This window comes from Phyllostomus discolor, chromosome 6, assembly GCF_004126475.2.
Source record: "Phyllostomus discolor isolate MPI-MPIP mPhyDis1 chromosome 6, mPhyDis1.pri.v3, whole genome shotgun sequence".
Taxonomy (NCBI): domain Eukaryota; kingdom Metazoa; phylum Chordata; class Mammalia; order Chiroptera; family Phyllostomidae; genus Phyllostomus; species Phyllostomus discolor.
Window position 1 is genome coordinate 161,861,311 of NC_040908.2, and position 4,966 is coordinate 161,866,276.

Here is a 4,966-nt window from a genome sequence, read left to right on the forward strand (position 1 = left end):
ACAGCCTAAGGGCCCATCAATAAATGAGTGGATCAAAAAAACTGTGGTACATTTACACAATGGAATATTATGCAGCAGAAAGATAGAAGGAGCTCCTACCCTTTGCAACAGCATGGATGGAACTGGACAGTATTATGCTAAGTGAAATAAGCCAGGCGGTGAAAGATAAATACCATATGATCTCACCTATAAATTGGAACTAATCAACAAAACAAGCAAGCAAAATAGAACCAGAGACTTTGAAATAAAGAACAAACTGACAGTGACCAAAGGGGAAGGGGAAAGGGATAACAGGGGAAAGAAGGGGAAGGATCAAGTCAAGGAACATGTGTAAAGGACCCATGGACAAAGACAATGGAGTAGGGGAGGATGGAATATGGGAGTGGGTAGGACAGGGGAGAGTTATGGGGGGGATAGGGACAACTGTAATTGCACAACAATAAACAAAAGGAAAAAATAAAAAATAAATTAAAAAAATTCATTCCCCACATAGCACAGTGGGGAGGCCTCCAAAAACCCTACACCTTTCTCTTGAGCCCAGATATCACTTGGATCTCTTCCTCCCTGGTCAGTCCTGCTGTAATGCCCCTTCCTGACAGCACACAGAGTTTGGGGCTCTGTCAGCCCATCAGAGGGGTTCTAATAACCATATTTCAAAGGGATGTGGTGCCATTTCAGTCCCTTGTCTTCTGTACAAATTCTCTCAACTTTATCTTAGACAACCATGTCTACATTCCAGCAATTACTATGAAAGCATCCTTTGTCAAGCCCCCACCAGGTTCACCACCCAAAATGTTCTTTTACACTTTTCCAGTTGTACATTAGATGCCAATCTTTTAAATTTGTATAGGCACATATGTGGCCAGAGAAGAATCCCAAAGGACTGGCTGCACACCAAAATTATGTTTTGTAACCACTTGCACAAAGAAATGGCAACCAGTTTGCTCTGGTGAAAGCATTTTCAGTTCTGATACATTAAACACCTTGTGACATTTTTAAATTTAAATCTCACATGATATGTAATACCTATTTATACATCATTTTAACTGAGAATATAGTTAGCAATAATTCATGAAATCATTGTGGGTGCCTTTTCTCTTTTATAAACTTCCTATAATTTCACATTATTGTATATTTAAAAATATAAATAAGTATTATATGTTTTCAGGCTTTGAGAAATATTTTATTCATATTCAGCATCTTGGAATGAGCACAGAATCTCATTGGACAAAAAAAGGCAACATTTGAATCATCTGTTACTGCTAAAGTTAACATTTTATTTCTTTCTAGTAAATCAGGACATAAACCTACTATGAAGGGCTAATATAGTTAGAATTGGAAATTTGAAAATGGTCTCCCTAAACAGTTTTCCTGGGAAGTTGAAAAATTCTGCAGTAAGTGTATTCACTTTTTTGTTTGTTTCTGTGTTTGTTTGGCTTATAACTGAGTGTTTAAACAAAACTCCTATAGAAAACTGCATAAAGTTGAAGTTTGTTTTCTAGATCTCCACTCTCCTAAGAAAATAGAGGTAGATAAGTATGATTTTCTGTCTCAGATATGTTTCATCAGAATTACATATTCCCTGGGACAAAGACATTTGGTATATGTCATGATCAGCCATAGGATTAAGAACACATTGAAATCTTTGGTCCCTATATTTTATAATTTGTTGTATATAAAAAGATGCAGGATATTTTAAATGTCTTTACAAATCGACATTTTATTTTATTTTATTTTATTTTATTTTATTTTATTTTATTTTATTTTATTTTATTTTATTTTTTCTGGAAACATCAGTTGTTAGCCCAAGAAAGGAGGGTGCAGAAGTTATTCAGTAAAGATATAAGTATTTCTATTCTCGTCTGTCAGCTCTCTCTCATACACCTCATTCCCTGTCCTTATCCTGGGAGCCGACAGACTCAACGGAGCTTCAAGGCCCCCACCACAGAGGTGTCCACGTGGGACTCCTCTCGCAGTCCCACCCCCCTTCCAAACCGCGCTCTAGGCCACAACCGCGGCGTTGGAACCGCGCGAGGAGAGATGAGAGGCACCACCACCATCACCATCACCACCACCAAGAAGCAGCCAGCATCCATGCTGCCAAGATTCCTAGAGCAGAAAGGTCTAGAAGTAAGGGTGCCACCTGCTAGACCATGCCCCTGTAGCCCTGTAATCACGTGAATGTAGAAATATGGGGTCGGTACCCTACATGCAGAGGGCGAGGCCTTCCTAACGCTAATTCTTGTCTGAGTTTCAGTTTTGAACCAAGCCTCTCCTTTGCTCCCCGATACACTCCTGTAGGTTTTTTTGTTGCCGAGAACACAGCCTTTGAAAAAATAAAGGATATGGGCAAGGTCACATGGTAACTGGTAAGGACAAGGTTTGAATCAAGTTTGACTCTTTCCATCTATATCTTTCTAAATTTTCTCAGTTTCAAGTGTCAGTAGGCCATCTTAGGGGCAACAGAAATCATAAGATCTCGTGTTTTATGTAAATGGAAGGAAAAGTTTTTAAGTTAAAGAATTTGAAAACAAGATCTCAGACTTTAGCTATGTCTATAGATAAGGGGATGAAGGGGGTAAACATGACCAGTCAGACACTGAAAATTCTGGAGAGTAGTTTGCCAAAGCCATGTGATTGGGAGACAAGGTAATTTTTAGAAAGAGAGAAAGAAACAGAAACTATCTCTTGCTAGTTTTAGCAAAATAAAGACTTATTACTGTGAAATAACAACAGACATGTTTACATAATGTAAGAGCAAGAAATCAGCCAGGTTTCCAAAAGAAATTGGAACTAGAATATTGAAAACCATCATAAACTCCGCAAGTTCTGTTCCTTCTCATCTCTGCTTTTCTTTAGATGTCCTCTCTATTCTTCTCACTCTCAAAACTCACTTCCTCTACAACTCTCTCCGTTAGGGGAGAACATAGCAATGCCACTGCTCCTAAGGTTTTAGATCTTCTTTTCAAGAAATCAGCCAAAACAACCTGATAAAGAGTAGATTATGGGCACAGCTTGTTAGATGCTCACCTTTGTCCCAATCAGCTAGGCTTAAGAACAAAAATCTCATGGATGTTAAATATGGAGTCCTGGATGTCTGATATGAGTTATACAAAAATCCCAAAAGTTATCCACAATTTTAATGATAGCCATCTGTCTGTGAGTTTAATTTGTCTTATCTATTTCCACCTTCCCTAAGGAAAATTTATAGCACTTTATTTTTCAGCTTCCTGTGCAAATGATGTGGGCATGTAATTTGGGTCCTGCCGGTCAGGTGCCTCTGCACCAGACTTTAATTTGGAAGGAAATAACACATAGTAAGAGAATATGCTATAATAAGGAAAAGTCCAATTTTCCTGACCCTGTGAAGGTGGGATATGGGTAATTTCTAGTGGTATTGGTGGATGGGGCCACACACCACATATTATGTAATACAGCCCAATTTTGAATTTGGCAAATAAACAAATATATTTGAAAAAATATTGGATTTTTTTCAAGATAGCAACATTGCCAGTTTGATGAAATGCATCTAAAGTCCAAAAAGTAGTGAAAAATTAACAGCTCTAAGATTCAATTTCCTCCTCAATTTTAAGTATCTTATCCAGGAAAATCATTATTATTACTCTACCTCATATTTCCCACAGAAAAGAAACACCTGTAACCTCTCTTTTCTCCTATTGCATTCTAGTGGAAAATGCCAAGCACTCGTGTGAGGATAAAAAAAGAAACAAGAATGTTGGGGGTAAGAACTAAATGCTACTTGAGTGAATAAATGACTGTGGTGTTGCAATTTCTAAATATAAAAAAGAAGAGACTTTAACCTCTTCTATTATGAACTCTCCCAATGGAAGAGAGTTAGGGACAGTGTCTTGAAATGGCTATGTAATATCTGCATTTCTCAGATGCAGACTAAACATGCAAACTGTTTATCAGGCCAAAGTTAAACAAAGCAGAAATTATGAATTTATCAATTACATTTAAATAACCCAAACCATTACAATCTAGTCATACTCCTAGGAAATATACTCTTGAGTCTGTAAATGGGTAGAAATCGTTTTTGGCATCTATAAATTATTTAAAGCTAAACTGATCACAACATGGTCCCAAAGAGATGGTCAAATTGTGGAAACTGTGTTTAGGAGAAATTGTAGACTATAGAGCTTTGTGGGCAATGGTCATCATAGCATTATCTTCTTGACATCATCCCCAAACATGCCACTGTCTTCTAGTCAACTCCCATCAAATCCAGCAGGTTTTACCCTTTTGCATTATCCATCTATATTGGACAATGAGGCCAGATTAGGAATCAAACCAATGAGGTTAAAACTTGGTATAGGAATACTCCCCAAATCTCAAGTCTATTACTGACTTCATTCATTTAAGATCTACATGATCCTCTGCCAGAATTGTACTAAGAGACTTACATAAAGCAGGTAAGGAACCCAAACTTTTCTGCTCTTATTCCCAATGTTATGATGTTAAAGACATGGACTCCTAACCCCCTTGTCCACTTATCTGCTCTGGATATTGAGAAGTAATAGATAACATGTGTCTGAAAATAAATAGGTCTGTTACTGACTATATTGCTGTCCTTTAATGAGACCTACCATTAATTCAAGGGTTCAGTCTCATTTTATTCAGCAAAACATTCCAACTTTCAGTTCTGGGCAAGATGAAGCAGGTATACTTCTCCCTATCCCTACCACTCATTATAGCTAAAACTTTGAACAAATATAGGGAAACTATGAAAGGTACAGAAGAGGCACAAGAGCTAGGGACCTAGGAACCCCAGGAATGACATGGTGAGTTATCTGAATTTGGGTGGGGATTAATTTGGGGTTTGGGGGGATTGCTCTAAATATGCAAATTGAGTGCTCAAGAATCTTGTAACAACAAAACAGCAATAAGCACGGACAAGAGGAAGGAAGAAGAGGAGAGGAAAAGACAAAAAAAAAAGGAAGGAAGG